Source organism: Lissotriton vulgaris, chromosome 7 (genome assembly GCF_964263255.1).
Source record: "Lissotriton vulgaris chromosome 7, aLisVul1.2, whole genome shotgun sequence".
Taxonomy (NCBI): domain Eukaryota; kingdom Metazoa; phylum Chordata; class Amphibia; order Caudata; family Salamandridae; genus Lissotriton; species Lissotriton vulgaris.
In genome coordinates, this window is record NC_141695.1 from 934,065,741 (window position 1) to 934,079,742 (window position 14,002).

General features: G+C 45.7%; 1 protein-coding gene across 1 annotated transcript in view; it reads left to right on the forward strand.

Annotated features, from left to right (window-relative positions):
• The window catches only part of DIAPH1 (diaphanous related formin 1), a 1,314,985-nt gene that overhangs the window by 198,542 nt on the left and 1,102,441 nt on the right, over window positions 1-14,002 (forward strand). The window lies entirely within an intron of this gene.

Consider the following 14,002-nt stretch of genomic DNA (forward strand, 5'->3'; position numbering starts at 1 on the left):
CAAGTCTTATTTTTTAGACTTATTTAAAGCCCTCTAGTGGGCTGACATTACATAGGATGTTTAATTGTGGCCCAAAATCACTCGGAGTTTGGTTCTCATCTATCTTGTGCCGTGGTTTTGTGGAGGGAAAAAGTTAGTTATGGAGTTCATTCAGAGAGGCATTCTTGGATTTCAAATGTGTACATAAAGTTCTTCGGACTGGTTCAGACCATAAGGGGTCATTGTTCGAAAGTTCAAGATGTGGCGTGATTCCTTTTGGCGCAATAATTTTTCTCGATGTCCCCCCCGGTCACTTGGGGCCAATGTTTCCAATCCTAGAAATTTCAAAAGTCGCCAATTGCCATCATGATTTGTCTCCATGTGTTTGGCCACTGCATTTCCTCTGTCTTTGTTTGTTGTGGCCCTGGTGTGTTCCAAGATACGCTTCTTAAGTTCACAGATAGTGCTTCCAATATAGCGTAGCTTGCATGGACATTCAATTAGATAGACTGTGTACTGACTTTTGCAGGTGATTAGTTCCTTGATCTTCCAAATTTTTCCATTAGCCATTTCGATTTGTTTCATTGGTCTGGCTATCTCGCAAACCTTGCAGTTGTGGCATTTATTAAATCCAACTGTTTTCAGCCAGGATGTTTTTTTGCGATTCATGAAGTGGCTATGGATCAATTGGTCCTTCAAATTTTTTGTTCTCCGGTATGTGACCACCGGGTGATCACCCATTTTGATACCAATCGTTGGATCCAGTTTCAATAATTTCCAGTTTTTTCTTAGAATCTGGATTACTTCTTTTGCTTCTTTACTATAATCCAGTATCAGTCTTATAGGTTCTTCCAACTCTTTTTCTTTGATCTGGGGTTTCAAACACTCAGCCCTCGATTTTTTATTAGCTCTTTCCCAACATTTTTTCGTCAGGTTTTTTCCATATTTTCTCTTGCGGAATCTCTCCATCGTTGTTACACTGTGCTTCTCCCACTCTGTTTCTTCACTGCAGATTCGTTTCACACGGAGAAATTCCCCATATGGTATGCTTGATATTAGGGCGGGTTGATGAAAGCTTGTGGCTTCCAATGTTGAGTTTGTGGCCGTTTTCTTCCTATGTAAAGTTGTTTCCACTTTGTTTTCATGGATATATACTTCTGTATCCAAAAATGTTATCGATTGTCTGCTTTTCGTGTAGGTGAATTTCAAACCTCTTGTGCTGTTGTTTAAAAGTTCAAAATATTCTTCGAATTCACTCTCACTGCCCCCCCACACTATAAATAGGTCGTCAATGAATCTCTTCCATTGTACGATGTGTTGGGTATATTTGGCATTTCCTTGATTCCAGGCTATTTCTTCCTCCCACCATCCCATTGCTATGCAGGCATAGCTTGGACTGAATGAGAACCCCATTGCCGCGCCATTTCGCTGACGATAGAGTTGTTCTCCAAAGAAGAAGATGTTATTTGAGAGTAACATTTTGATCATTTCATACAACATATCATTGTGTTCCTTATAATGTATGTTGCGTTTTTCTAGGAAGTATTTACAAGCCATCAATCCCAAATCATTGTCAATATTTGTGTACAGTCCAATAACATCCATGGATATTAGCCAATAGTTATCCTGCCAGACCAAATCAGATATTGAACACACAAAGTCTGTGGTGTCTTTCAAATATGATTTTAGATTTTCCACATAAGGTCTTAGAAAAAAATCAATAAAATTTCCCATTGGTTCCATCAAAGAGCCGTTTGCTGACACTATCGGTCTTCCTGGTGGTCTAGTGGGATTTTTGTGGATTTTTGGCAGGAAGTACATGGTTGCCATGCGTGGGAAGAGGCCGTGGAAGATCTTGGCAACCCAGACAAAAAAGCCAACAGCAACAACAGCAAAAAAAACCAGAAGGGGCTGGAGACGAAAATGCACAAAATCAACAAAGTGGCCCAGAAACAAGGGGCATGAGACAGAAGAGGGGCAAATGATGGAAGAATTACAAGTGGTCAATTTATCCAAAAGGATAATGACACCAGCGGAAACGACTCTACTTAAAAGGGGCATTAATTTTTGTCCCACAAGAAAAATGGATTTAGCACAAACGAGGATAGACCTATATCTATATATTCGAAAGATTAAACTGGCTAAACATTTTCTAGAGAGACAAAACAAACCTCAAATCCACAGAAACCCCATGAAACCATCCTCAGATCTAACAGTAAAAGATGTAGACGGGTATCTTACCCTTCTTAACTTAAATACAGAGGAAGAAAATGAAATACCTCTCAGCACAGCCATACCACAATTAGGAGCTGGGACAAGCAAAATGAAAGCCAAGTCCAAATTCTATCCACAACTCACTCCAGGCAATAAAATCGATATCTTCCAAGAGGCGGTCATACAGGAATTATACAACATTCCTAAAACAAAATTCAAAGACAATCTAACCCCACAAGAACGAGCAGCATTGACAACCCTCATCAACGACAAAAATGTGGAAATAAAAATGGCAGATAAAGGGGGAAACGTGGTGATTTGGGATAAGGACCTCTACATGGAGGAAGCGATGAACCAACTATCGAACCCCGAGTATTATGAACAACTTGGAAAGAACCCAACAGATCAACTAAAAAGAGAGTTAGACCAAAAACTCCTAACATGGGAAAATGGAAATCTACTCGACTATGATGAAAGGAAATACCTAACAGTCGATTTCCCACGCATGGCAACCATGTACTTCCTGCCAAAAATCCACAAAAATCCCACTAGACCACCAGGAAGACCGATAGTGTCAGCAAACGGCTCTTTGATGGAACCAATGGGAAATTTTATTGATTTTTTTCTAAGACCTTATGTGGAAAATCTAAAATCATATTTGAAAGACACCACAGACTTTGTGTGTTCAATATCTGATTTGGTCTGGCAGGATAACTATTGGCTAATATCCATGGATGTTATTGGACTGTACACAAATATTGACAATGATTTGGGATTGATGGCTTGTAAATACTTCCTAGAAAAACGCAACATACATTATAAGGAACACAATGATATGTTGTATGAAATGATCAAAATGTTACTCTCAAATAACATCTTCTTCTTTGGAGAACAACTCTATCGTCAGCGAAATGGCGCGGCAATGGGGTTCTCATTCAGTCCAAGCTATGCCTGCATAGCAATGGGATGGTGGGAGGAAGAAATAGCCTGGAATCAAGGAAATGCCAAATATACCCAACACATCGTACAATGGAAGAGATTCATTGACGACCTATTTATAGTGTGGGGGGGCAGTGAGAGTGAATTCGAAGAATATTTTGAACTTTTAAACAACAGCACAAGAGGTTTGAAATTCACCTACACGAAAAGCAGACAATCGATAACATTTTTGGATACAGAAGTATATATCCATGAAAACAAAGTGGAAACAACTTTACATAGGAAGAAAACGGCCACAAACTCAACATTGGAAGCCACAAGCTTTCATCAACCCGCCCTAATATCAAGCATACCATATGGGGAATTTCTCCGTGTGAAACGAATCTGCAGTGAAGAAACAGAGTGGGAGAAGCACAGTGTAACAACGATGGAGAGATTCCGCAAGAGAAAATATGGAAAAAACCTGACGAAAAAATGTTGGGAAAGAGCTAATAAAAAATCGAGGGCTGAGTGTTTGAAACCCCAGATCAAAGAAAAAGAGTTGGAAGAACCTATAAGACTGATACTGGATTATAGTAAAGAAGCAAAAGAAGTAATCCAGATTCTAAGAAAAAACTGGAAATTATTGAAACTGGATCCAACGATTGGTATCAAAATGGGTGATCACCCGGTGGTCACATACCGGAGAACAAAAAATTTGAAGGACCAATTGATCCATAGCCACTTCATGAATCGCAAAAAAACATCCTGGCTGAAAACAGTTGGATTTAATAAATGCCACAACTGCAAGGTTTGCGAGATAGCCAGACCAATGAAACAAATCGAAATGGCTAATGGAAAAATTTGGAAGATCAAGGAACTAATCACCTGCAAAAGTCAGTACACAGTCTATCTAATTGAATGTCCATGCAAGCTACGCTATATTGGAAGCACTATCTGTGAACTTAAGAAGCGTATCTTGGAACACACCAGGGCCACAACAAACAAAGACAGAGGAAATGCAGTGGCCAAACACATGGAGACAAATCATGATGGCAATTGGCGACTTTTGAAATTTCTAGGATTGGAAACATTGGCCCCAAGTGACCGGGGGGGACATCGAGAAAAATTATTGCGCCAAAAGGAATCACGCCACATCTTGAACTTTCGAACAATGACCCCTTATGGTCTGAACCAGTCCGAAGAACTTTATGTACACATTTGAAATCCAAGAATGCCTCTCTGAATGAACTCCATAACTAACTTTTTCCCTCCACAAAACCACGGCACAAGATAGATGAGAACCAAACTCCGAGTGATTTTGGGCCACAATTAAACATCCTATGTAATGTCAGCCCACTAGAGGGCTTTAAATAAGTCTAAAAAATAAGACTTGAATATAAACACCGCACTGGTTGTTTACTTTTGATTAACTATAAGTTGAAAATTATTAAGACTGGAAATACCAAAATGTGTAATGTTTGAGAGACTGGAAGTAAGCAAGAAATGTATAAGGCATCAGATGACTGAGTCAGCCCACTTGAGGGCTTTTATTTTTACTAAAAAAATCAATTCTCATCTTTAAGTTTTCCAGGTCACAAGAATTTCCTAAATGTAAATATCATGTAAGGAATTTATATTTTGAAAAAATGTTAATCAACATGGGAATGGGTGTTTAACTGGTGTTTCTGTGAAAATAACATGAAATAATATTTTGCCAAAAAACTACGAATCCCAGAAGGCCATAGGGTCAAGGTGACACTTGGTCGAAATCATGTGACCGATGGGGGGAGGGACTCCCTTTTAAATTATTCTCAGCAAACAGTGTTTGTAACAACCGTGATCAAGTGAGTTGGGAGCTCACGAAACGCGTTGGTTTTCGCTGTGACTACATGCTGTAGAGGTTCGAAAAATAAATCTATAAGTTTCTGAAAAACGCATTGACTGCAGTGGCGGCTTCTTTTGTTTTGGACCCGGGGGGTCCTGGGGACAAACACAGTTTGAATATATATATATATATATATATATTCACATTCACTGAAAAAACCATAGGTTTCACACCAGTTATAGTTACCTGGAAATTTTACTGACATAAAACCATTGAAATTCCCACGTTATAGTTAGTTGGACTCACTATAACTTGAGCGTGTAATGCACTGCTGATGACATCACATATTACATCACTCATGACATGGTCAGTGACATCACTCATGACACCATCCAGTGAATGTTTGCCTTTCTGAAAAATAAATATGTTTTATATATGTAAAGGTCGATGGACCAGGGGGTTTAAGATAGCTAGAGCGGACCGCCCCCTGGGTAGAGGGGGCGGACTAGCTGTGGTGTTCAAGGAGGGATGGAGCTTTGAAACTGAGCCCATTACTGAGAATTTTGGGGGCGAGGTGCTCCATTTCTCCATCAAAACCTCTCCCCACTTCACCTTAGGTGGATCTTTGATCTACAGGCCCCCAGGCTCAGCCACCCAATTCCTCAACTCTCTAGAAGAACACTTAGTCCCACGGGCACTAGGCTTTCCTAAGTTTCTTTTGGTCGGGGACCTAAATGTTCATATGGATACCCCTGATTCCCCTGAAGCTCGTAGGCTCGGGGAAATTCTGGAGCTCGCCCAGCTAGTTCAATGGGTGTCGGGGCCTACGCATGTGGGTGGCCATTTACTTGACCTGGTATGTACGAATTTCCCCATCCAGCCAGTGTTGGTGGAAAAAACATCCTGGTCGGATCATGACCTGGTCAGGTTTAGCTGGGAGTTGGCAGAGTCCAGCCCCCCGCCCCCCACATGCCATCGTCAAAAAATTAATATACCTGCGTTCAGACTTGCCCTGTCTAACACTCGCCCACATCTCAAGGGATGTTTGGACGATGTAGTAGGGGAGTTCAATGAATGGATAGGGCAGGCGGCGACTGCCTCTACTAAACAAACAGTGCTGACCAGAGCCAGACGCGCGCCCTCCCAACCCTGGTTCTCCCCAGAACTAAGAGAGCTGAAGCAGGGCTGTAAGAAACTAGTATGGAGCCATTAGGGTCGCTAAAGGTCTCTATTATGCCGGGCGCATTAACAAGGCCAACAATAACAGCAGAGAGATCTTTGCGATCGTCAAAAGCTTTGTGTCCCCTGTGGCGGAAGCCATGGCCCTCCCGTCCTCTGCACAATGGTGTGAGGAGCTGTCCACTTTTTTTATAACTAAAATAGCGAAGATCCAGCGTGGCCTTTTAGAGGCACTTTCCGCTGATCGCTCTGTGGCCGATCCCTGCTCACCCTCTCCCGCACTCCCTGTGCACCAACTTACCACCTTTGCACAGGTTTTGGAAGAGGATGTTCTTCGTCTTCTCCAGTCCCTTAAATCGGGCTCCCCTGTCGACCCATGCCCTGCCCGAGTGCTCTCGGAGGTGGCGGAGACTGTTTGTAGTGAGATCACGCAATTGGTGAATCTTTCTTTGACCGCTGGCGTGGTCCCCCAGGTTTGGAAACACGCTAAACTCCTTCCACTCCTGAAAAAACCAGGACTAGATGTGTCGGTCCCGGGTAACTATCGACCCATCTCCCTCTTGCCTGCTCTCACAAAAATTTGTGAGAAGGCTGCTCTTCTACAAATAGAGAGCTTCGTGGAAACATCTAATGCCCTCCACCCGGCCCAATCGGGCTTTCGGGCCGCTTATAGCACCGAGACGGCCCTGGTGGAGATGTCTGAAGCCATCCGGGAGTGTCTTGATGGAGGTGGCAGAGCGGTCCTAATTTTATTGGACCTCTCTGCCGCCTTCGATACTGTCCCCTATGATCTCCTTCTTGGCCGGCTGTCAGACATTGGTATTGGGGGAGTGGTGCTTGATTGGCTTTCTTCTTTTCTATCAGATAGGACCCAGCAAGTTTGGATGCCTCCGTATGCTTCGGAGCAAAGACCTTTGCTTACGGGGGTCCCGCAGGGGTCCACACTTAGCCCCCTTCTGTTCAATGTATACATTACTCCTCTGGTATACTTGGCTGAACAGTTCGGGGCTAAAATTGTAGGGTATGCTGATGACACCCAGCTGTTGTTTACCTGGCCTGATGACAACCTGGACACATCTATTGTACATCTATGTCTGTCCTCAGTATTTCGCTGGTTAACACAGGCCCAGCTGAAGTGCAATGAGGACAAGTCCGAGGTGCTTTTTTACGGCTCCTTTCCCCCCTCATTCAAGAGCACACTCTGGCCCCCAAACATTCCTGGCCCAACAGAGATGGGGAGACCTGCAAAAAATCTGGGTATTTGGTTTACGGAGGATCTCAGATTTGAGTATCACATCAAAAAACTCACCGGCACTTGTTTTGCCACTCTGAAAATGCTCCGTAAATTTTTCCCCCTGCTCCCCAGGGAGGCCAGAGAGTCGGTTGCCAGGGCTCTCATACTGGCCCGCCTTGACTATGCAAATGCACTGTTTAGTGGCATTCCGGCATACCTTGTCAATCGCCTCCAAATTGTCCAGAATGCGGTTGTACGCCTATTATTTAACATTCCTAGGTGGAAGAGCGTGCGCACGGAGTTGCGCTCGCTTCACTGGCTCCCAGTAATACAACGCATTCGGTTTAAAGCCTTGGTGCTGGCGTTTCGCGCAATTCATGACCAAGGCCCCTCCTATCTGAAGAGAAGATTCACCAAGTACATCCCGGCACGCACCCTGAGATCTGCCTCATTGTTCAAAATGTCTCTTCCCCGCTTCAAACGCGCCAGACTGGGTGGTATGTCACTGTCGGTGGTGGCGGCTCGGGCCTGGAATGCCCTCCCTCTCCATCTTCGCTCCATACCGACAGTGACTGCTTTTAAAAAACATCTGAAAACCCACCTTTTTGTCTGAATGCAGGTTAGGAGGATGCTCTCTCTGTCTTGTTTTATGCCGCTTTGATCCCTCCCCGCGCCAGGATACTCACAAGTAGCAGAGCGCGCTACAAAACGGTTTATAACATAACATTAATGGATGTTTTAAAAAAAAATGATTGGTTAACTGGCTTATTAAGTTATCATAGTGAATACATATATTAGCGAGTATTGTTTCAATATTTAAATGTTTGTATCAGTGTTTCACTTTGTATATAAGTGGGTGCATGGGTTGGTGAGTAGCTACATGTGTGTTTCTATGGCTTATTAGATGTTTTTTTTAGTATCTGTATAAATGTCTGTATGATTTGGTGGGGGTGTTACTTAGCACACTGATGCATCAATGACCGACTCACTGTTTGTATGTGTTTTGAAGACCGCATATGTGCCAGACTGTATGGGTGAGTGAGTGTCTATATGTATGTGATAGTAAGTGAATGACTGTCTCACTACTGTATTTATCAGTAACTACATATGTTTTAATCTAGTATATGTGAGTATTGGTGTATATAAGTGAGTATATGTGAGAGTGAGAGATTGTAAGAGTTCTTGTTTTAATAAGTATGTGTTTTTATAAGTGATTGTTTAAGAGAGTAAGTATGTGTAAGTTTCTTTAGAAGTAAGGTGGTAGTGTATGTATAGCTGTATATGCAAATAAATGGATGTTCAATAGTTTATTTGCATGTGTGAGTATATGTGTGAGCAACTTTTGGAAGACTGTCGTTGTGTTAACGGATGAATAGGTGTCTCACTACATATGATGAGTGAGTATATGTATGAGTGACTATATAGAAGTGTTGGTGAATGAGTGGATGTGTATATAAATGGTGGAATTACTGAATTGGTTGTTGTAACTGCTATAGGTATGTCCACTTTTTTTAAAATGTTAGTTTTTATTTTTCAATATGTGTTTCAAGGGTTACTTTACAGTGAAAAGAGGTCAGTCTCTCTGTCACAAAGATGGTGTCATCAGTGATGTCATGAGTGATGTCACTGACCATGTCATGAGTGATGTAATATGTGATGTCATCAGCAGTGCATTACACGTGCAAGTTATAGTGAGTCCAACTAACTATAACGTGGGAATTTCAATGGTTTTATGTCAGTAAAATTTCCAGGTAACTATAACTGGTGTGAAACCTATGGTTTTTTCAGTGAATTTGATAGGTTTTTTAAATGCTAATTCCGAACTATAACTGGTGTGAAACCTATGGTTTTTTCAGTGAATTTCATAGGTTTTTTAAATGCTAATTCCTAACTATAACTGGTGTGAAACCTATGGTTTTTTCAGTGAATTTCAAAGGTTTTTTAAATGCTAATTCCTAACTATATATAGGGCCTCAAACCTATTTTTTTTTCAGTGAATTTCAAATCTCTATAGGTATGAAATGTAATATATATATATATATATTTTTTTTAAATTTGTTTGCCCCGGGGCGCGTACCGATACGCTCACCGGTAAGCTCTGTGCTTTTGCGCGCCCCGGGGCGCGTACCGGTGAGCTTCCCGTTAGCGCTATTGCCGCGAACGAAAACAACATTGGGACGTATCGCGTAGCCGCGTGATGCGTCATATGACGCACAGCGTAAGCGCACCCGGAAGCACGCATGCGCATACAATCGCGAAACGTTCTGACGCGCTTACGCTACGCGACCCGCGCCGCGCCCCGGGTCGCGTAGCGTAAGCGCGTCGGGTCATGTGACCTGAAAATAACACTTTTCATTGGTTCACAACACTTGTGGTTTCAAAATGATGAAAGCCCTGCTCATGTGACTTGAAAATAACACTTTTCCTTGGTTCACAACACTTTTGGTTTCCAAATGATGAAAGCCCTGGTCATGTGACTTGAAAATAACACTTCTCATTGGTCCAGAATAGTTTTTTTTTCCAAATGATGAAAGCCCCCTCCTTTATTAGGTCTCGCCTGTCGATGCGCATGCGCATCGAGCAAGCGAGAGTATTGGGACTTATCCACTCTTTCCCCAACTTGCAAGGAATCGTGGCGATTCCTTGCAGTGCCCGTGAATTTTAAGCTCAATGCGCATTGAGCTTAAAAGCGCGTGCACATGCCCCCAGCCGCCTGCCTTGCCTACTCTCCCGCCCCCTCACTTCTTGATTGCACGGCCGCTAGGCCGTGCCTCCCCTACTCTCCTACTCTCCTCCCCTCGCCGTCTGTTCCCGCACTCCTCCCACAGCCCCGCTCCGCCCCCTCCCCTGCCTGGTCGCGTCGCATTTCTCCTCCCCCCCAGCCGCCTGCCTTGTTTATATTTGTATTTAGTCATTTGCATCCTCAGTTTCTTGAAGAGTAACAACTTGCTAGTATGTAAAAAAACAAAAAAACGCTGCATACAATATTACAAGCGAAAACATAAGTATTATTTTTGACCCAGGATCTGTGACTGCGTTATCTTGCTGACGGGACTGCAAAACATGCAGTCTCTTGCGTCACTTCTTAGCCTCCATATGTCCAGGTCTTCTTGAGGAATATCGTCCTATAAGCACACCAACTGCGAAACGTACTAAACATTAGGTTCGACAGTCCCACTTGTGAACAAGTGCTTCGAAAACCAGTCAAAGGAGCAGCTCGTCCCCACCAGTGCAAAGACTGGTAACCGGCGCAGGTCCACCCAAATGCACACAATATAGCCAGTCAGGGCTCCGAGTGCCACTGCCTTACCCACTACAAATTAACATGGAAGCCAAGCCGTTCCAAACGAACGCATACAAAAGCAGTATTTTCTTTCTGCCGCTCGCCAGTCAGACTGCAGGAGTACAGACCAGCCCCCTCCACCAAAGGCCACCCGAGAGGTATACATCTCATTAAGCGCCCGCAATCACTTTGGCGGCAACACTTTGATGACCTCAGTGAGCCTCTTGGTGTAAACATCCAGCCCTTCCATGAGCCCTCACAGAGTCCAGGTCTGCCCGCAAATGCCTTTGAAATGTCTCTCAAGGACAAACAACTGCCTACTGGGGTGAGCTAACCCTTTCAATGCCTCTTTGATAAACACCTTTACCTCATCCTGCAGGGGCTCCTCGAGACCCCCTGACATTTCCGCCACTCTTTTAAAGGCAGCTACACAGACTGTTTTGCTTCTGTGTCTGCCTGCTCACTTCCTCTCCTCTTTCCCACATTGCTTTCAACCCCAAATTAAACACAGCAAATTAAGCTTTCAACATCGCCATGCAGACCCAGCCCACAAACATGGTTTATTCTGATCTTTTTTTAATCACACAAGTAGGCCCCCGCTCCGCCCTCTCCCCTGCCCGCCGTGTCGCATTTCTCCTCCCCCTCCCCTTATCTGCCTTCCCTCAGTCTGTTCCCTCTCCGCCCCCTCCCCTGCCCGCCGTGTCGCATTTCTCCTCCCCCTTCCCCTTCTCTCTCTTCTCTGACATGCAGTGTGCGGCCCTAACTGAAGTAGTGTAAACCCCGGCGCACAATAGCCAACACCCTCCCTCACCCTCAACCCCTCACCCTCCCTCACCCTCAACCCCTCACCCTCACTCACCCTCAACCCCTCACCCTCACTCACCCTCACCCTCACCCTCACTCACCCTCACTCACCCTCACTCACCCTCACTCACCCTCACTCACCCTCACTCACCCTCACTCACCCTCACTCACCCTCACCCACCCTCACCCACCCTCACCCACCCTCACCCACCCTCACCCACCCTCACCCACCCTCACCCACCCTCACCCACCCTCACCCACCCTCACCCACCCTCACCCACCCTCACTCACCCTCACTCACCCTCACTCACCCTCACTCACCCTCACTCACCCTCAACCCCTCACTCACCCTCAACCCCTCACCCTCAACCCCTCACTCACCCTCACTCACCCTCAACCCCTCACTCACCCTCACTCACCCTCAACCCCTCAGCCTCACCCTCACTCACCCTCACTCACCCTCACTCACCCTCACTCACCCTCACTCACCCTCACTCACCCTCACTCACCCTCACTCACCCTCAACCCCTCACCCCCTCACTCACCCTCAACCCCTCACCCCCTCACTCACCCTCAACCCCTCACCCTCAACCCCTCACCCTCAACCCCTCACCCCCTCACCCTCACCCTCACTCACCCTCACTCACCCTCACTCACCCTCACTCACCCTCACTCACCCTCACTCACCCTCACTCACCCTCACTCACCCTCACTCACCCTCACTCACCCTCACTCACCCTCAACCCCTCAGCCTCACCCTCACTCTCACTCACCCTCACTCAGCCTCACCCTCACTCACCCTCACTCACCCTCAACCCCTCACCCTCACTCACCCTCAACCCCTCACCCTCACTCAACCTCAACCCCTCACCCTCACTCACCCTCAACCCCTCACCCTCCCTCACCCTCCCTCACCCTCCCTCACCCTCACTCACCCTCAACCCCTCACCCTCACTCACCCTCACCCTCACTCACCCTCAACACCTCACCCTCACCCACCCTCAACCCCTCACCCTCACTCACCCTCAACCCCTCACCCCCTCACCCTCACTCACCCTCAACCCCTCACCCCCTCACCCTCACTCACTCACCCTCACTCACCCTCAACCCCTCACCCCCTCACCCTCACTCACCCTCACTCACTCACCCTCACTCACTCACCCTCACTCACTCACCCTCACTCACTCACCCTCACTCACTCACCCTCACTCACTCACCCTCACTCACCCTCACTCACCCTCACTCACCCTCACTCACCCTCACTCACCCTCACTCACCCTCACTCACCCTCACTCACTCTCACTCACCCTCACTCACCCTCACCCTCACCCTCACTCACCCTCACTCACCCTCACTCACCCTCACTCACCCTCACCCTCACTCACACTCACCCTCACTCACCCTCACTCACCCTCACTCACCCTCACTCACCCTCACTCACCCTCACTCACCCTCACTCACCCTCACTCACCCTCCCTCACTCACCCTCACTCACCCTCACTCACCCTCACTCACCCTCACTCACCCTCACTCACCCTCACTCACCCTCACTCACCCTCACTCACCCTCACTCACCCTCACTCACCCTCACTCACCCTCAACCCCTCACCCTCACTCACCCTCACTCACCCTCACTCACCCTCACTCACCCTCACTCACCCTCACTCACCCTCAACCCCTCACTCACCCTCACTCACCCTCAACCCCTCACCCTCACTCACCCTCACCCTCACTCACCCTCACTCACCCTCACTCACCCTCACCCTCACTCACCCTCACCCTCACTCACCCTCACCCTCACTCACCCTCACCCTCACTCACCCTCACCCTCACTCACCCTCACTCAGCGCAACCACAGCATCTTCACTAAATATATTTAATAAACGTTAAGCTATTGGCAATATAAAATAAAAACCATTTTATTTACGTATTAATTATTAATTGTTTTTAAAGCCATTGATTTTTTTTTATATCAATACATATAAGTCACATATAAGTCCCGTTAATACAAAACATGTTGCTTTACAAATGCTAGAGGTGTCACATTTACAAAAATTATAACTATTGGCTTTGTAAATAAGAAAGCTATTAATTTAGCTATTTAGAAAAAACAACACATAAATAAAAAACAAAAAAATAAATAACACCTATAGCTCAAACTTTCCTACTGCGAGACCTATTGCATTTCCAATGCTTGTTCTTTATTCTGACTTTGTCCTTTGACTGAGGAAGACCTGTTTGGAGATCTGTCTCTAATATATTCTAATTAAAAATGGCTACAGTAGCAGCAGCAGCTGGAGCATCTGCCCCACCACCACCACCACCATCATCAAAAAGACCACCAGAAGATCACATTGGTGGTCAAGAAGAAGAGGAGGAGGAGGAGGAGGAGGAAGAGGAGGGAAGCTCAAGGCAGTACCTGCAAGAAGTTCATCAACCCTACAAACCAAAAGAGCACTTCGTATGGCAGTTCTACAAAATCCCAAGGGGTTTCAAAAAAGTCAACGCTGCGAAGGTGACTTGTTTGATTTGTGATGCTGAGCTGTCCAGGGGGAACCCTAAC